Genomic DNA, 20,712 nt, shown 5'->3' with positions numbered 1-20,712 from the left:
CCCAGAACAAGGAACGGTCACGACATGATTTAGGTGGTCGTTGATCGCTTCACTAAGAGTGCGCATTTCATAGCAGCCAACGAGAAATGGTCTATGGATAAACTTGCGAATTCTTATGTGAAAGAAATTGTGAGGCTTCACGGTGTTCCGTTAACGATTGTATCCGATCGTAACAGCCGTTTTACCTCAAGGTGTTGGAGGAGTCTGTAAGAGGAATTGGGTACCAAGTTGTGTTTGAATACGGCTTACCATCCGCAAACCGATGGTCAGAGCGAATAAACGATTCAAACGTTGAAGGATATGCTGAGAACCTGTACCCTGGAATTCCAAGGTAACTGGGATGAACATTTGTCTTTAGTAGAAAATTTTCTAGGGTAATAGTTTCCACTCAAGCATCAAGATGGCACCTTATCACGCTTTGTATGGGGAAAAGTGTTGAATGCCGTCATGGTGACTGGAAGCTGGGGAAAAGCGGCTTATGGGACTTGAAATAGTCCATCAGACTGCTGGAAAGTTGAAAGTGATTAAGGAAAGGATGTTAGCTGCTCAAAAGAGCTATGCTGACAAGAAAAGACAACCGATATCATTCGAAGTTGGAGATTCGGTTTTACTTAAAGTCTCGTCATGGAAGGGACTTATAAGGTTTGGTAGAAGGGGAAAGTTGAGTCCAAGGTTTATTGGACCATTTAAAGTTCTTCGGAGGATCGGGAATCAAGCTTACAAGCTAGAATTACCGGAAGAACTAGAGGGTATTCATAACACATTTCATGTGTGTTATTTGAGGAAGTTCATGGGAGGTGTGCCCGACATAATTCCCATTTCTGAATTAAGGTTGGATGAGAGCAAGAGGTTAACTGGAGAACCTGAGGCAATCGTTGACCGTAAGACTAAGAAGGTGTAACGTAAGATAGTCGATTTAGTGCTTGTGCATTGGAAACATATAAATGGGCCAAATCTCACCTGGGAAACGGAGAGTGACATGGTGAGTCGCTACCCGTAGTTGTTTGTCGTTGTGTGATTCCGGGGACGGAATCATCCTAAGGGGGAGAGAGTTGTAACGCCCGTGTTTCTAGGCTAGGCATTAATATTGACATAATGGTCTAGGTTAACCTTTGTAACTCATTTAGAAGAAATGAAAAGGAATTATGTGAATTTTATGTGAATTATGTGTTTTATGCTTAATTATTAGGGTTTAATTAATTAAGAATAAAAATGAGCATCAAAATTAAATATTAGATAAAGCCGATATCTATTAAGAAACTTGTAGTGGGCGTGACAAGGATTACAGATATATAAAGAATGCCGAAATCCGAGTTATAACGAAGAAGTTATGACCTATCGAAGTTTCGCGACAAAACCGGCACGGGGCCGAATGTCGTAAAAAGTGAGTTTTTGATAAACTACTTTTTAGCCTTAGTAATCTAAACGAAACTCGTAGTATTCGTTAAACCGAGAAGTTCGATAAAAAGAACGCCCAAATCTGACTTCGTATGAGGAAGTTATGATTTTTCGAAGTTTCAGCTTAGCAGTAGACAGCTAAAAACTCGAATTTTAGATCGAGTGATTTTTAGCCGACACAACCTAAACGAGAATCGAAGGTCTCGTCATTAGTAGTACAACGGTAAAAAGTCTGACGAAAACGGACGTCGGATGAAGAAGTTATGAATTTTTAACGGATTTCCTGTCCCGGTCTGTTAAAAATAATAATATAAAAATTAAAGTCAAAATTAGCCGACGAAGTTTAAACGGAAGTTGTAGAGCGTAGTTTTACCTACGCGTTCATATAAAGAACGTCAAAAACGGAGCTCGTATGCGAAAGTTATGGATTTTAGAAGTTTTGGCGCGAAAACCGAGAAATTTCGCATAGATAAGCTTCACCCGAAAATGCCACGTCACCCTCGCTGCATGCTTGCCACGTGTCCGAACTGCTGAGTCACCGGAGGCCAGATGGCGAGGCGTGTCATGTTCTTCGCGAGTCCGAGGTTCGGTCCAATAGGAGGCTGCCCCGTGTCCGATCTCGGTGTGTCATCAGCAACGTGTCCGAACCGAGGTGCTGTCCGAAGCGGTCCAATCAGAAGCCTCCAGCGAGGCCCTCGCATGCGCAGCCATGTGCGAGCCCACGTGCAAGCCTTCCCTGCGAACCCTTGGATCTGCGACGCGTGGCTTCTTCTCATCCGTCCGATCAGCAGCTTCGGACCCTATAAATAGGAGGGTGCGAACCCTCCCGGCTAAAGTTAGAAAATTGGCAATTTTGGCCCCTTTTTCAATATTTTAGCCATTTTGACCTCCCCCGATGCCCCGAGATCATTTCCAACGCCCGGAATACGCCACAGAGTGCCCGAGAAGCCCGGAAAATTTATTTTTTCGGTTTCGAAGCCCGACCCTCGCAGAGTCCGGTTTCTCAATAAAACTCCCGGTTTTATTAGAAACGATCATTCTAGGCAACGAAGTGCTGCCCGGTTATCGTTAAAACATGTGAGTATGTAGTCACTTTCATCTTACACAAAAATATGAAGTATATTATATAAAATACGGGATATGTGTATATATGTTGTTTGTTTATTTGATATGGATGTTGAATAAATGTTTTATACATGTTTAAAATGATTTAAAATGTATATGTATTTTATCTTCAAATATGTTGGGTAAAACATGGGTAGATAAAGTATGAGGGATAAAAGTACAGTATAGATGTACGTTGGTAGCTATGAATTTAGTACAATATAGATGTACGTTGGTAGCTACGGATTTAGTATGTTGGCAGCTATGGACTTAGTGCCTGTTGTATAAACCTTGGCGACGATGTGACTTCGTGCCTATTAGATAAACCCTGACGACTATGAGACGTAGTGCCTATTGTATAAACCATGGCGACTATGAGACGTAGTACCTATTGTATAAACCCTGGCGACTATGAGACGTAGTGCCTAGTGTATAAACCTTAGCGACTATGAGACGTAGTGCCTATTGTATAAACCCGACGACTATGTGACGTAGTGCCTGTTGTATGAACCTTGGGCAGCGATGGACTTCGTGCCTATTCCTTAGGATGAATCCTTAGGAATGAGTGAGATTTGATTCTTAGGGTAAATCCTTAAGAAATAAATAAGATAATGGGGATTGGGTAATTGGGTTGATTGTTTGATGTTTAAGCATAATAAATTATTTATTGTGGGTTGAAAACCCTATATGCTCACCAGGCTCCCAAGCCTGACCCACTCTGTTTGTTTGTATCACAGGTATCGATACGAAGTTACTTTACACTGAGAGATTAAAAGAGATGTAGATTACTAGTGTAAGTTATGTTTATGCTTATGTTTCTATATTGACGATGACATCCCAATGGTTTAAGTGAATAAAATACATTTCTTCAGAAATGATTTGATAATATAATTATCATGTTTTTATGGGAACAAATTCCGCAACACCTTTTAAAAGGATTACTCTGATTTTATTTTAAAAAGCATAAACGAAATCGGTCTTTTATGGCCGAGAAATCAGGGGATGTCACACTGTAATACAAAGAAAAACTGATTTGGTCAGGTTTGGGAGCCTGATGAGCATATAAGGTTTTCAACCCATAATAAATAATTATATTTAGTTCATCAACCAACAATAACCTGATTACCCATTCCCGTTATCCTCACTTTATGTCCCTAAAACAACTATCACAAGGGACCTAGTCTAAGGATTTTCATCGGGGTGGACATTACCGCGAAGGGGTTTCCTCCACAATAAATGTCCTAAAGGCAACCATGAGGGGGATGGAGTACACCGGTGAACACATCCTCACATCGTTCATCATGTCATTCTCCGTCTCCCAGGTGAGATTTGGCCCATTCGCATGTTTCCATCGGACAAACACTAATTCGACCATCTTGCGTCGCAACTTCTTAGTCTTTCGGTCAACGATTGCCTCTGGTTCTTCAATTAACCTCTTGTTTTCATCAATTCTCAATTCCGAAAGTGGAATCAAGTCGGGAACTTCTCCCGTGAACTTCCTCAAATAACACGCATGAAAAGTGTTATGAATTCCATTCAGTTCTTCGGGTAATTCGAGCTTGTAAGCTTGGTTCCTAATCCTATGAAGAACTTTAAACGGTCCAATAAACCTTGGACTTAACTTTCCCCTTTTACCAAATCTTATAAGTCCCTTCCACGGCGAGACTTTAAGCAAAACCGAATCTACAACTTCAAAAGTCACCGGTCGTCTTTTCTTGTCAGCATAGCTCTTTTGACGATCTTGAGCTGCTAACATTATCTCCTTAATTATTTTCAACTTTTCAGCAGTTTGATGGACTATCTCCGGTCCCATAAACTGCTTTTCCCCAGCCTCAAGCCAACAAGACGGCGTACGACACTTCTGTCCGTACAAAGCTTGATAAGGTGCCATCTTTATGCTCGAGTGGAAACTATTATTGTAGGAAAATTCTACCAAAGGTAAGTGTTCGTCCCAGTCACCTTGGAATTCCAGGGTACATGCTCTCAGCATATCTTCAAGTGTTTGTATCGTTCGTTTGCTCTGACCATCAGTTTGTGGATGGTAAGCTGTACTTAAACACAACTTGGTACCTAATTCCTCTTGTAGACTTTTCCAAAATCTTGAGGTGAAACGGCTGTCACGATCCGACACAATCGTTAACGGAACACCGTGAAGCCTCACAATTTCCTTCACGCAAAAATTCGCAAGCTTATCCATAGACCATTTCTCATTGGCTGCTATGAAGTGCGCACTCTTAGTGAAGCGATCAACGACCACCCAAATCATGTCGTGACCATTCTTTGTTCTGGGCAGTTTAGTGACAAAATCCATAGTGATGTCTTCTCACTTACCCATAGGCACAGGTAAAGGTTCTAAACTCCCGTATGGTTTCTGATGTTGTGCCTTGACTTTCGCACAGGTCACACACTCCGCCACATACTTCACAATGTCAAGCTTCATCGTCGACCACCAGTAATAGGGTTTTAGGTCCCTATACATTTTAGTGCTACCGGGATGAATTGAGTACATGGTTTTGTTAGCTTCTTCCATCAGAAGATCTCTTATTCCTCCTGACTTAGGTACCCAAATACGATCTTGGAATACCTTCAGTCCATGACCGTTTGTACCAAACACTAACGTTTTGCCCAAACGTTCCTCCTTTCGGTCATTCTTTTCTGAAGCTTCCTCTTGAGCTTTCTTTATACTATCCACAATTGTCGAGACAACTTCTATTCTCAACGCTCTTGGCCTTTTTCTTTCAAGATTGACTTTCCGACTGAGAGCATCAGCAACAACATTTGCTTTACCGGGGTGGTAAAGTATCTCACAGTCGTAGTCCTTGAGTAACTCCAGCCAGTGTCGTTGCCTCATATTTAATTCCTTCTGATTAAAGAGATATTGGAGACTCTTATGATCAGTGAAAAGTTTGCACTTCGAGCCATAGAGGTAATGCCTCAATATCTTTAGAGCAAATACTACCGCTGCCAACTCCAAATCATGAGTGGGGTAGTTCTTTTCATGCTCTTTCAGCTGTCGAGACGCATATGCTATCACCTTTTCTCTTTGGGTCAAAACACAACCCAACCCAACACCAGATGCATCACTATAGACAGCGAAGTCTTCAACTCCATCGGGTAGAGAAAGAATCGGTGCCTCACATAGCTTCTTCTTTAGCAACTCGAATGCTTCTTTGTGCTTATCACTCCAAGCATAAGTAGCTCCTTTGTGAGTCAAAGCTGTTAATGGAGTAGCGATCGAAGAAAAGCCTCGGATAAACCTTCGGTAATATCCGGCTAATCCTAAAAAGCTTCGGATCTCCGTGGGACTTTTCGGTTGTTACCACTTCATCACAACTTCAATCTTTGCTGGATCAACCATTATCCCTTCTTGGTTGACCACATGACCCAAGAATTGGACTTATCGAATCCAAAAATCACATTTGGAGAACTTTGCATACAACTTCTCCTTCTTCAAGACTTCCAACACTTCTCGCAAGTGTCTGTCATGCTCCTCTTGGCTTTTCGAATAAATCAGAATGCCATCTATGAACACTATCACATATTTATCAAGGAACAGATTGCAAACTCTGTTCATTAAATCCATGAATGCTGCTGGAGCATTGGTTAGTCCAAACGACATAACCAAAAACTCGTAGTGTCCATATCGTGTTCTGAATGAAGTCTTCTCGATATCCCGCTCTCTCACCTTCAGCTAATGATATCCTGACCTTAGGTCGATCTTTGAAAAGTAACTTAAGCCTTGTAGTTGATCGAACAGGTCATCAATCCTCGGCAACGGATATCTATTCTTTATCGTTGCCTTATTCAGCTCTCTGTAGTCAATGCACATTCTCATATTCCCGTCTTTCTTTTTCACGAATAACACCGGAGCTCCCCAGGGTGATGAACTAGGTCTTATGAAACCTTTGTCCAATAACTCCTGAAGTTGCATCATCAGCTCCTTCATCTCCGTTGGTGCTAATCGGTAAGGTGCTTTTGCTATTGGCGTCGTTCCTGGTAACAAGTCAATACGAAATTCTACTTGTCGATCAGGCGGTAATCCAGGAAGATCTTCGGGAAATACTTCCGGATACTCACACACGACAGGAATGCTCTGCATCTCCTTTTTCTCCTTCTTTGCGTCAATCACGAATGCCAAATATGATGTACATCCTTTGGCCAAACACTTTCTGGCTTTCATTAGAGAAATGATTCCAGAATTACCCTGGGTTTGTCCCCATACACCATAAATGACTCCTTCCCTGGCGGGTTTACTTTTACTATCTTCTTCCGGCACAATATTTCGGCATCCTTGGCGCTAAGCCAATCCATTCCCAGCACGATGTCGAAACCATTTAACTCAATAGGCAATAATTCCTCGTGGAACTTATTCCCATTCAAATCAATTAAGATGTTTTTCATATGATGGCTAACAGGTACAAACTTGCCACTAGCAACTTCGATTAATAAAACATTATATAGTCTATCAACAGGCAAAGCTAGTTTTCTACCAAATTCATGCGAAATAAAGGAGTAGTTGGCTCCTGAATCAAATAAAATTTGGGCATGCAATTCATTTACGAGAAAGGTACCTGAAGCGACATCGGCTTCTTCTTTAGCAGCTTCCAGTGTCATCTGAAAGGCTCTCGCCTTCGGCTTTGGTGGAATGTTGGGTCTTGCTGCTTCCTTCTTTTTCGGACAATCCCTCGAGATGTGCCCCTCCTCCCCACACCCATAACAAAATTTCTTGGTGAGGGTGCATTCGTTGGCATAGTGCCCTGGCTTTCCACATTTGAAGCATGTGACTTCCCCGTCACATTTCCCATGATGCTTCTTCTTGCATTTGTCGCACCACTTCGCTTCGCCTCCTCCTCCTCTCGAACTAGACTTTGAGAATTTATTTTTCTTGTTGGACCCTGAAGGCCCATCAAACTTCCTCTTCTCACCAACCTCTGATCTCTCCAGACCCTTCTCCCTGATCTGAGTCTCAACATTCTTAGCAGTCCAGATGGCGGCTTTCAATATGGTTGCTTGCTTAACCATTGGACCATAGTCCGCTGGTAATCCGAGGGCAAACTTATTGACCTTTGAGAGTTCTTTTGGAACTAGGTATGGGATAAGCTTCATCTTTTCTGTGAAACTTGCAGCGTATTCAGTAACGCTCATTTTTCCCTTCTTCAAATTCTGAAACTCATTATTGATTTCCAGAAGGTCCTGCTCTGAGCAGTATTGCAGTTTCAGTTGTTCCACAAAGTCTTCCCAAGACATTTTGCTTGCTTCTCCCTTGGGCATAGAGTCAGCTAACAGCTTCCACCAACTCAACACGCCGGATTTTAACAAAGGGATCGCAAGAGCGGTCTTCTGCCTGTTGCTGCATTCACAACTTTCAAACATTGTCTCCATTTCGGAGATCCTGTCCATAACTTGCACCGGTGTCAGGCTTCCGGATAGACACGGTGGCTTAGATGCCATAAAATCCTTGTATTTACATCCTTTTCCATCATTTCCTCCGTCATGATTGTTTTGTCTAACAATCGGTGGGTTGGCTTGACCAACAGTCCCACTGAAGTTTCCTCCTTCCAACTGCCCTTCACTTAATTCGGTCTGCACAATCGGCATCGAAGGTTCTTCACGATTTTGCTGAAGCAGACGTCTAGTTTCTTCCATCTGACGATCCAACATCGTCTGAATCATCAATTGTACACCAACCATTGTTATTGGCTCAGGTGCTGCTGCTACAACATGTGCTTGCTCGATTACAGGTGGTTGATTTCTTTTTTCGTTAGCGTTTCCAACTCCGCTTCTTGTTCTCGCCATTCTTGATCTATACACCGAATAAGGTGAATTTAGATCCTTAATTACCATAGAAAATCAAATCATCCTTATCACTCCGAAACGTTTACATGCTAGTTCTAATACCGTCGTCATACGCTTAGAATCCTAAACACATAAGGTTTCCAGATCCGATTGGCAACAAACCATAGATCCGAAACTATAATATCATATATGGAAAACATATAACATTTAGCACCTAAAATCATTTTAGGCAACTATCCTAAAATAAACTAGTGCTCGTGTCTAAAGTATAACAGACACTTATCTCACATTCTTCACTTAGCATTCTAAGTTTAAGTCTAGAAATCCTACAAATTCCTAGTTCGCTTAAACTAATGCTCTAATACCAACTGTGACATCCCCAAAATCACGGCCAGAAAAGACCGATTTAATTTATGCTTTTAAATAAAATCAGAGTAATCCTTTGATTAAAAGAGTTGCGGAATTTGTTCCCAAAACAAAATATGATAAGAATTTATCAAAGCATTTCATAAAGAAATGTATTTTCATTATATAACAAAAACCTCGGGATGTCATGTTCCGATACAGACCAAAAGCATAAACGATACAAAATAGACCTTACAACAGTTACATATAACTACTGGTTTATAATCCAAAAATATCTTGACAATGTCATCCAACTTATGCTCTCGTGCCACTACCTGTAATACAAAGAAAAACTGAGTAGGTCAGGCTTAGGAGCCTGATGAGCATATAGGGTTTTCAACCCATAATAAATAATTATATTTAGTTCATCAACCAACAATAACCCGATTACCCATTCCCGTTATCCTCACTTTATGTCCCTAAAACAACTATCACAAGGGACCTAGTCTAAGGATTTTCATCGGGGTGGACATAACCGCGAAGGGGTTTCCTCCACAATAAATGTCCTAAAGGCAACCATGAGGGGGATGGAGTACACCGGTGAACACATCGTTCACAAACACCTACAGGTTATGAGCCTGCTAGCGTTCCACTGGACTGTCTAGAAAGAGTCCGTGGTCGTCATCCATACTCCGCTAGATGACTAGATCAACAACAACATCGAGGCCTCTCATCATTTTATTTCATCACACACCAACTGTCTATCCATGTTCTACCCAACATATTAGTATATAAAATATATACATTTATATACAGCTTAAAACCCGTACAAAACATCCATTCAACGACTAGTTCAAATAAACAAATAATATATAGACACATAGCACGTATTTCATAAAGAATACTTCATATCTATGTGTTAGAAGAAAACGAATATACACTCACTTGATAAGACAATGATCGGACAGCACCTCGTCTCTTAAAACAATTGTTTCCGATAAAACCGGGATGCTTTTCTTGAAAACCGGGCTTCTCGTGGGCAGAGTTTCGGCTCAGAAACTTTACTTCTCGGGATCTTCGGGGCTTCGGGACTTGCTTCGGGTCTCGGGAATAATACCGGGGCTTCGGGGGTATTTCTTGCACGCAAAACGAGGAAATATGGGAGAGAGAGAAGAATTTGAGCACTAAAACTCGGCAGCCCACAACATCTATTTATAGGGGCTGATCCCTGCGATTACGCTGGGCGTAACTTCAGAGTACGCTGGGCGTACTCCCTTTACAAGCAGTACGCTGGGCGTACTCTTCGGATAAGCTTTGGTATGCGTGCCTCAAACTTCAAAAATTCATAACTTTCGCATACGAGCTCCGTTTTCGACGTTCTTTATATCCACGCGTAGGTGAGACTATGTTCTACAACTTTCGTTTAGACTCCGTCGGTTAATTTTGACTTTATTTTTATTATATTATTTTTAGTAAGCCGGGACAGGAAAACTCCGTTATAAAATCATAACTTCTTCATCCGACGTCCGTTTTCGTCTGTCTTTTTACCGTTGGACTACTAATGACGAGATCTTCAATTCTCGTTTCGATTGTTTCGGCCAAATATCACTCGATCTCAATTTCGAGATTTGGGTTGTATACCGCTACGTCGAAACTTAGAAAAATCATAACTTCCTCATACGAAGTCAGATTTGGACGTTCTTTTTATGCACGCTCTCGGTTTAACGTATTCCATGACTTTTGTTTAGATCACTAAGGCTAGATATCGCTCTATCTTAAATTCGTATTTTACGTCATATAGTGTCGTGCCGGTTCTGTCGCGAAACTTCGACAGGTCATAACTTCTTCGTTATAACTCGGATTTCGGCAAACTTTATATATTCGGAAACCTTGCCACGACCACTACAACTTCATGTATCGATATCGGGTTTATCTAACATTTTATTTTTAACGCTTAAATTATCCTTAATTCAATTAAGTCACAACAATTAGGCATAAATCACATAATACTCAAATAATACATTCTTATTATTTCAAAATGAGTTACAAAGGTTAACCTAGACTATTATATCAACATTAATGCCTAGCCTAGAAACACGGGCGTTACAGCTCCTCCCCTTCGAAAGTCGACTCTCAAACCGACACCGTTTTCACCTTCTCTGATACCAAATGTTGGTTCAGGCCCCACAAAATATACACACACTCAAAACTCACGACGTGCACTAAAGGTGCTTTTCTTGGGTATATTTAATTAAACCAAAGATGTGCCTTATATAGGCTTACATACACAAGAATAAACGAAAAGAAAACAAACGACATCATGACTAAATCAAACTTACTGCTATCTAACAATGCTAAAAATAAGGAAAATCCCAAAAGACTAGCTGCCCTATATCCCCACTATTTTACTTTCGATAAATGACAAAAGGAAATAATAACTTAGTCAAGGAGAAGCCACACACGCCTACACTTTCTTATTCAATCTTGTGCATAAAGAAAACACAGGATCCAAATGACCCACTCTAACTACCGACGCGCAAACCCGTTCACCCGTGAAGAAACCGATTAATCCAAGAAAGGAATCACAAATCAAGTAACTTTATCACCCTATTCCTGCAAGATTCCTTAGCCTATCACTAACTAGCATGCAATTATACCAGCTCATAGTATAGATATATCTGCTCTGCACTACTCATATTATAAATTTTGGTATTTTGGGAAACTACCGCCCGAGCGCTGGTTGATTGTACACACTGCTTTTTTGGGTTTTCCTCCAGTAAAAATCTTCATTCCTTGTTTAGTTTTTAAAAATTTTCAGATCTTTAGTTTGAGTTTGGAATCACCCAGAGGTTCATCCAAATCCCTCAAACCAGGGCTTTGATACCGAGTTGTAAAACCTCAAATTTTAGACCAAAATTTTCATTTTTAAATTACTAAAATCAAAGTTTCACAACCAAGTTATCAAATACATAATTATCCCAAAAAAACCAATATCATAATTATCAGAGTTCATAAACATGTCCCAGTAGTAAATCTCCCAACACGTGTGTACAATCAGACCTTCGCCTTCCCGCGGTCCTGTGAAGTACCTGCCACATATAAATCAACAAATGTAAGCATAAATTTTAGTGAGTTCCCCAAGATACCACATACAACATAGCATAACATAAAAGAAACAACTATGTGTTATTCACAACCCTGAGGACTATCAGCAGTCCCAGTGGGCTAACAGCACGCCCTGTGGGATATCAGCAACCCTGGTTGGCTATCAACAGCCTCAGTCACATATAAATAACATAACATAACCATAACAGCTAGACCCAACTGGTCATCATAAATACAACTATCCTACCACACATGTAAGAATAAAGTGAGGAGACTCACCTGATACTGATGCCACGAAAACCTAGCACCCGAACTGTCGGATCTAGACTCCGCCTAGTCAACAAAATAATTAATCTTAATTAATAATTAAGGTCCAAAAACTCACTCGCGAGTCCAAATCTCACGACTAACCCTTCTATGGGCAAAAGGACCATTTTTCCCTTCTCATGGTCCAAAAACCCTAAATCTTGACCGATGGTCAAAGTCAACAAAAGTCAACGCTCAACGAGTACACTGAGCATACCACAACCTACGCGGGGCGTACAACTCGAATCAGTGAAATGATGAGGTTGGGACCGGCTATGCGGGGCGTAGCCAGGAGCATGCCCAACGTAGCCCGTCCGTTCCTATTTCTACCAACTTGTATCTTAAACCCTTAAGGCAATTACTCCCAAACATAGATCTAGCCATTCTAAGACGTCTAAAATCATAAAGTTATTAACTTTAAGCCTTTGCATGGCTAGAAAAGTCCCAAAGCAACATTCATAAACTCCCAACACATTCTAAGCTATTTTGTTCATGCATGAACCAAAAGAAGTGATAAAGCTGCCATTTTTATGAATCCACAAGTCCCATAATACATGAAAGGACAACTACAAACCCCTGGAGTGCCCCAAACTCATAAAGGTCCAATCGTTGGGGACAAACCTCTTAAAACTTCAAACATGGAGATCTAATGAAAGACTTGTCAAGATACAAACTTTATAGCTGAAAATGTTGCACAAGGAGGGGATCTTTCTGGATCTACAAGCTTGCTAACACCCACTTCTTCTTCTCAAGCTTCCTTCTTCAACTAAATGCACCAAAAACACCTAAATGAACTCAAACTCGGGATTAGGGTTTAGGGAAGGTTTGGAGGCTGATAAGGGTGACCAAAAGAGGACTTAATGTTCTTTATGTAGGGAGCAACCCATGAAATTAGGGTTTGGAGTCTGGGCTAGTACGCTCAACGTACCACACGTACACCCAACGTACTAGCTGGCCATCTGCGATCATGCAAACTGCATGAGTACGCTGCGCGCGCGTACTCATATGTATGCCCTGCGTACGACCTAATCCGAGAGCCTTTTTCTTCAAGGGACCAAATGTGTCATTTTTTATAAAAAATTCAAGAGATAATAAATATACCTGATTTTCGGGATGTTACAGTTTATACCTAACTTACGGATGCCACATGAGAGCTTCAAATACGTACTAGTATTGTCGGGGTATCACAACAGTGTGTTGTGTGGGGAATTTTGTATGTCATTTTCAAAAATGTTGACTTATGACCATACAAAGTTCCATGGTTGATTGCTATGTGCCATAGTGTCGACGTTACACACAAATATTATGAAGAATGTGTAACATATAAACATCTTAGGTTTTTGAATTGATGTTTATTTGAATACATGTTTTACGCTGAATGTTTAGTTTTAAAATGATGTTCTATGAAATCTAAAACAAATTAATTAAAACGTAAAGATTACTACATATACGTACGAGGGCATTTCAGTTCGAAATCATACAAAGTGGTCATGTTGAGAATCGCCTTAAAAACTGGTTGAAAGTAAATATGTAGGTATTTAATATGATTATTTTGGTGATTATTTAGAGAAAATAAAATTACGAACATAATTAGTTATACATGTTAAATAGAATCCAAATATTACTTTCTTTAAACATTATAATATGCAACCTAAAACATTAATAGAAACTATGGATAAATAAAATTATCGATAAATTTAAGTTTTTTTTAGTAAAAAATAGAATTAAACAAATTTATTTGTTTTATAAATAGATAAAGAAATGATTTAATATGTTGATTATATAATAAGCTGTAACTAGTAATATTATCTTTGTGTTTTGAATGATAAATTTTGTGTGTATAAAGAAAAAGTTAATTAGAAACTACTAATATTATCCCTTTTTGCTTGAAATTACGATCAAATGTGTCTAAAATTTTGTCAAAATGCTAAATTCTTTTGTTGTATGTTAATTGAAAGAAAAAAGTTATTGAAAATTTGTAAAAAAATAAGGTTTGGAAAAAATTTGAAAAAAAATAATTGGACCAAAATTGTAAAACAAAGAAAATTGCATGATGTATAATATACATTGCGGAAAATATAACATGTGCAACAAACAAGACATAATTGTAATTTACGATATATGGTGGGTTACATTTAGTTATATCATGAAAGTGCATACCTTAAGGTGCACTTTTAGTTTTTATTTTTTATTTTTTATTTATAAAAAAATATGTTAAAAAAAATAAAACTTTTTTAACATATTTTTACAACTACACGTGCATAAAAATGAATATGTAAAAAATAGAAGTTGATTTTTGAAAAAATATATTTGTAAATACAGGGAAAATCTTAAAATACATGCATCAAAGAGAAGATCTAAATCTTTGTAAAAATAACTTAAAAAAAAACTACTTTTATAAAAACGATTTGATAAAAAAATATTAAAAAATATTTTTTGTAAAATACAAGAAACGAATTAAGAAATATAACTTATAATAATAAAGGACTTTTAGAAACGTACATACAACACAAATCATTTTTTTAGTAAAATAACTTATATTATAAAAATGATTTAACAGTTGTAACAAAATAACTAAAAAAGCTAAGTTTTAAGAAATATATATAAAAAGAAAGTTGTAAAAAATATTTGGAAATTTTTCTAAAAGAAGTTTGGACCAAATTAGATAAAAAAAAGGGTTAAAATGTAAAATGAGAGAGTAAGGTACCAATTTTGCAATAAATGATAAATTTACAGTTTAAAATGGTGAAAGTCAAAAGTTAGGGGTTATGTGGCTTAAGATAAATGGAAAAGTTTTGTTTGTTAGTATCGTAATTTAGGAAGGTGTTGCTTTTGGAAAGGTTTTATAAAAAGAACCGTTGGAATTCGGAAGTCGAAAAGGTTGGGTCGGTGTATTGGCGCTTAATATATACCTTCTTCACTCATTCGGCTGTTCTCCAAACACCACCGGAGACATGTTTCTTTGAAGAAGAAGAAGAAGAAGAAGAAGAGGGTTTTATTTGGAGGCACCACGTTCTCCTCTTCTTCTAGCGACACCACCGCTTCCTCTTTCTTTCATTTTCCCGCGTTCAAGAATCCTCTGCGTTTCCCTCTTCGTCTCTTAGGTAACGTTCATGATTCTTTTTTTGTATTATTGATTTGTTTTTGTTTTTGTTACATATTTTCAATAAGCTAAGATTCTTCAGGTCTCTTTTCTTCATTACTGGATTCATCGGTCAGTTTGGTTCAAGGTCATCATCGATCAAGAAAAAGAGCACGGATCTTTTTTCGCTCTGGGTTTCTTTCTCCTTTCGCCTCCATCTATTGTTTTCTTTGTTGGTTTTTTGAATTTTTGTCGTCAATCTGAATCCAAAGCATGAAAGCATCCATCAAACGAAGATGATTGGTCAAGGAAGTGGCGATGTTGGTAAATTAAGTAGTTTTGAAATTCAAAAAAGTATGGTTTAATTGTAGATTGTTTTTCTGTGCAGGTTAGGTGTTTGATGAAATGTCTGAATTAAGTTAAAGAGTTGTTTTACTTTGTTTTGAGGGTAAAAATGTTACTAGATTAAATTATGTAGAGATAAGTAAATAATCACAAGCCAAATTAAAATACTAAATAACTTATTGGGTTATTAGAGATTCACTTAGGGAAAGATAATGTATTTGTTCGTATTTTTAACTCAGAAGTGTACTGTGGTTCTAACTAAAAGTTGTGCATAAAGTTGTATGTTTCTGTTTAATTAAGTTATGTTTCCTTTTCAATTATTTTAACATACACTCGGATGCATTTGCATATTTGAAACAGTTTTTTGATTGTCTTTGCTACAAAAATATTTGGACTTATGTTTGTAATTTTCCTACTGCAGTATTTTAGAGTTTGAAATTTGGTTTTTGGGGTCATAAGGAAGATTAGCTTGAATCTTAATCAAATGATCATTTGATTTATTTGCTATATGAATCGGTGCTTTTTAGGGAAGTAACAATCATCACTGTTTTTGTCCACCAAAACCAGATGATGTTACAATATGTTATACAAGCGGACACCAAAGGTTTCTAGTTGAATTTTTTCTTACTATAAGTGGAACTTATTCCTTTTCTTACATAGTTAGGTGACTATACTTTGCCATGGAAACCTGATTGTAAATGTTTTTTCTAGTGGAAGTCTTGAAATTAAGTATATGCCGATTGTTTCAACATTATTTTGTTGTAGTATTGCCCATGCTTATTTCAGTTATATGTATCTATCTTATCTTCCTTTGGCACACATATAGATCATATTGGCGTACTATGGTGGCTCAACTGGATTTTATTAAAGAGTAAGAAACAAAAATGTTATGTTTTTTTCCGAATTAAGTTCATGATGATGATTTTTTTTATTGTACTTAATCACATCATGGCAAAACTGCTGTTTCTTTATGACTTGATTATTCTGTAGTGTTTCAGGATTATGTAACAGAGTACGCCTAGTAATTCGATACAAAAGTTTCTTTTTATTTTGTTGATTCTTTCATTTTTTATTTTTTAAAAAATGTGCTTTTATTTAGCGAAATAGGACATCAGGGAAATGCCACATGGTGTGGTCTTTTGTGGGTTGAAATATTAAAAACAAGTGGTCAATATAAAAAGGATGTCAGTTTTTACCTTTGTGATTAAAAAGATTATATATATGAGAATATTGTTTAAAAAAATCATTTTTTTGCAGGAACCTCTTCATTCAGCTGTGATATGCTTGAACAAGCATCTTATTGTTACCTTTGTATAACTGATGAGGTAATAGTCATCTTAAAAAAGTTTGGATTTCATCTCGTTTTTTCTGGTGGCACTTTTTGTTACTTGATCATATATTAATATCTTAATAGATAATTTTCATAATTAAATATCAATGATTTTGTAACACTAATTAAATGATTTATCTATCTTTTTTTAAGTATTATTTATATTTTGGTCCCTGAGTGTAGCTGATTATTTTAATTTTGATTCTTTTTTGCGGTTTATAACTTTTTTGAATGACAATAATTTTGGGACCAAATTTGCAAAAAATAGCCAATTTACTTGGAACAGGGACCAGAAATGTTACAAGAACCTCAAATAAAGACCCAAATTCATAAATTAGCTATACAATCAGGGACCAAATGTATATTTTACTCTGCTCTCTAAGTTTTTGTGCTCTATATTCTTCTGACAAGTTGTGCCTTTTTGTATAAGATAAAACATGCCATTCATGCATACAGAAATACTCTTTTCTGTTTTGAAAAGGAACAACACGGAGTCATATTTGGGATCATGTCCATTTTCATATTGGCCAGTAAGTTAGTTCAAAATGAAGTAGTTATTAAAGTTTGATATAATATGCCAAATTGGATGAAATTACTTTTTTACCCTCCTCAGACACAAGTGTTACAGAATATCACTGATTCTGTATCACTATATGAATGATTTATCAATTTTTTTAGAGTAATATTACATTTTTGGTCCATGACTGTAGCAGTTTTTTTTTTTTTTTTTTTTTTTTCAATTTTGGTACTTACAATATGCAAGTTTTTCAATATAAAACCTTCACATAAATCGTCTTTTTCTTTATGCTGCAAATGTATCAAACTGCAGTCAATGCCAATCAGGTCCGGATGATGTGTATCACTCTTCTGTACAAGTCAGATTTTGTGTGCCAAACAGACATTGCATATTGTAAGTTTCACCCATTTGCCACGGTTAATATTTCAAAAGGGTAAATTTTTTATTAGTTGCTAATCAAATGGTTAATATTTCAATGGGAGAGGGGACCACAGACAACCAAGAGAGCACTACAAAGTTAGTGGGACAGCAGGGGCATTTTGGGAATTAAGGCAGATCCTCTGTCATTTTAGGTTATTTATTATGGGAGGGCGTTTGTTAGAAAGGCAGGCAGAATATTTTAGAAAATTGTGAGACCATAGCATCTCGAATCGCTATATATATATATATATATATATATATATATATATATATATATATATATATATATCCTGTTCTTGATTTGTTCTTGATTTGTTATGAACTCACTTAATTGATAACTTCTTTTGTTTTGATAGTGGTATGATGATTAATCCTTTGGTTCATTTCTTATCGGTTGCATTGATAAGATTCTTTTCTTACCTTAAGTGGAACTTATTCCTTTTCCTACATGGTTAGGGGACTGTACCTTCCCATGGAAACCTGACTGCAAATGTTGCTCGTAGAAGTCTTGAAATTAAGTTGTATCCATCGGATGTATAAGTAAATGCCAATTGTTATCACACATATATGAAAGGTCCAACCAGATGATATTGGTGAACACTGGTGGCTTAGTTGGATTTTATCAAGGAGTAAGAAACTCAAAGTTCATGTTGTGTCTGAATTAAGTTCATGATAATGATTTCCTTAATCACATCATGACAAAACTGTTGTTTCTTTTTGACTTAATGGGCAATGTATTCTCATTCATGTAGAACAACTTGAAATTGTTGGATGAGATGATGGTGGAGTTGAGACCTATTATGTTCTGAAGTGCTCCACGATTATGTATGTAACAGAGTATATGATATGATGGGTATGATAAATTTATGTATTTTTCAATTTGTATGGCTTATTGATGCTCAATTAGGTTTGTGGTTGTTGCAGTGTTATGAATGCAGTGATGTCATCTGTGGTTATGGTCATTTCTGTTACGCTTTGCCATGTTTCAAAGGTTTTGTTCAGATTCTTCTATGTTTTGTAAATTTTGGATTTTGATTTTTCAAATTTTTGTCATATTGAAAATATTTGGCTTCCTAGATATGAAAGTTTTATTTGAAGTTCGCTACTACTCACTTCACTTTGAAATAATCACAGACCAAATTAAAATATTGAACAACTTATTGAGCTATTAGAGATTTGATCAGCGAAAGATAAATTAGTGTTTGTGTTTTTAACTCAATCAGAAATAGAAGTGTAGTTTGGTTCTAACTAAAAGTTGCATATAAAGTTGTGTGTTTCTGTTTAATTAAGTTAGGTTTCCTTTCCGAATAATATACACTCGGATGAATTTGGCATGTTGATTGTTAACCAACTACTATATAATTTGGGTATTTGAAACAGTTTTTGATTGTCACTGCTACAAAAACATTTCGACTTATGTTTGTAATTTTCTTGCTGCAGGATTTTAGAGAATGAAATTTAATTTTTGGGGGCATACGGAAGGTAAGCTTGAATCATTATCAAATGAGGATACTTTGGAGAGGTGTTTGCGATTTTTTGTGGGACTGTTTATGTCATCGCCTCTTTTCCTATTTCTGAGATTCCAAGGTTAAAGAACACAAGCTCTTTATTAGGTCAAAATAACGTATGCTGTTTTTTTTGTATATGTGTTATGTTCTCTCTGTTTCTGAATTTTGTTTGTTTTTTTTTTTTTTTTTTAACCCAAATGGGGGCATCACACGAGTGAAACTAAACCCACATGAATGTTTAGAGCTTCTTGACCTAAATGGGGACTTTCTCCCTCACTCCTGCTGTAATTCATTTAAAAAAAGTCTGTCTTTATTGTTTAATTTTTTAATTGAAATCGGTCTTTTGAATAGTAGATTATAAAGAAGAGGTCCATCTAACAGATGCATGGTTTGTAGACAAGAAATTACAGTTCAAATTGTGAATGTTGTATGCATCAGATGTTTGATAACCAAATGCAAAGGTATAAATTTATCTGTTTAGATGCTCACAACATTCATCACATGTTACAATGCTTTCCTATTAAGTAACTTGTTTACTAGCCAAGTTAATGTTAGTAGGTTTTTCTGAGAAATGTTTTTTTTTTTTTTTGAAGTAGGTGACAAAGGAGCTTTTCACCTATAGAAACTATACCCATCTGTAAATTTTCCACCTAGTTATGCACTTATGCTGCATAAAAGTTACACAGTTGTAAGAGTAAAATTTTATTATTTTAACAGTATTTATTTACTTTTCCATGCAGCTTATCAACCTGATTTTGTATCAACATGGTTCCAGTTTTCCAATAAAGAACATGAGCTTGTATGCAGCCAGCATATGTGTATGTGTATCCTTTTCAGACCATGAAGCCTTTGATCATCCTGTTAGTTACATACATGTAAAGTGCATTGTTTCTCATTCTCCCATTTAAATTACATGGCTTTGATTATAATGAACGTGCAGGCCTTTTTGTTGTTTCTTCAACTGACATGGATCTTAGGTGTCAACATGTTTGTGGATCTTTTTTTTTTTGGTCCACAATAACCCAGATGGATCATCAGTGAGGTTTTTTCACTCCTTAATTATCAATTTTTGTTATGATGTAAAAAGTATTGAATATAAATATTTGAATTTCATAATTGCATGCGATACAGAGTAACTTAAAATATTGGGAGAAATGAAAAACACGCTTCATTTATGGATTTCATCTTCAGGTTATTTATCAACAGTATGTAGTGTAAACGTATAATAATCCTTCCTCTCGTCTCTTTTGATTTTGGCATGCATTAGAATTTAGATTGAGACTGATGTCAATGGGACACAAGTTGCAATTTTATGAGAAAGAATATAAAATCCTTTCCATATTTCCTCATGAGTTTTTATATTGTAATTGAATGCTATTTAGATGCTAAGATATAAAGCATTATTATTAAAGCATTATACTTTCATAATAAAACCTTTTAAGACATTGTAATTTTA

At 36.9% G+C, this 20,712-nt stretch overlaps 1 long non-coding RNA gene across 1 annotated transcript; it reads left to right on the top strand.

Annotated features, from left to right (window-relative positions):
• The first annotated feature begins 17,030 nt into the window (after window positions 1–17,030).
• Window positions 17,031–20,431, top strand: LOC145117007 (uncharacterized). Its single transcript, XR_013712425.1, has 9 exons — window positions 17,031–17,341; window positions 17,641–17,721; window positions 18,205–18,377; window positions 18,501–18,601; window positions 18,673–18,739; window positions 19,189–19,717; window positions 19,853–19,893; window positions 19,997–20,074; window positions 20,197–20,431. It is a non-coding gene; the product is annotated as an uncharacterized LOC145117007 (long non-coding RNA).
• The last annotated feature ends 281 nt before the right edge of the window (window positions 20,432–20,712 follow it).

Source organism: Lactuca virosa, chromosome 5, assembly GCF_052849685.1.
Source record: "Lactuca virosa cultivar CGN04683 chromosome 5, Lactuca_virosa_CGN04683_v6, whole genome shotgun sequence".
Classification (NCBI taxonomy): domain Eukaryota; kingdom Viridiplantae; phylum Streptophyta; class Magnoliopsida; order Asterales; family Asteraceae; genus Lactuca; species Lactuca virosa.
This window is presented reverse-complemented; position numbering and strand designations above follow the sequence as displayed.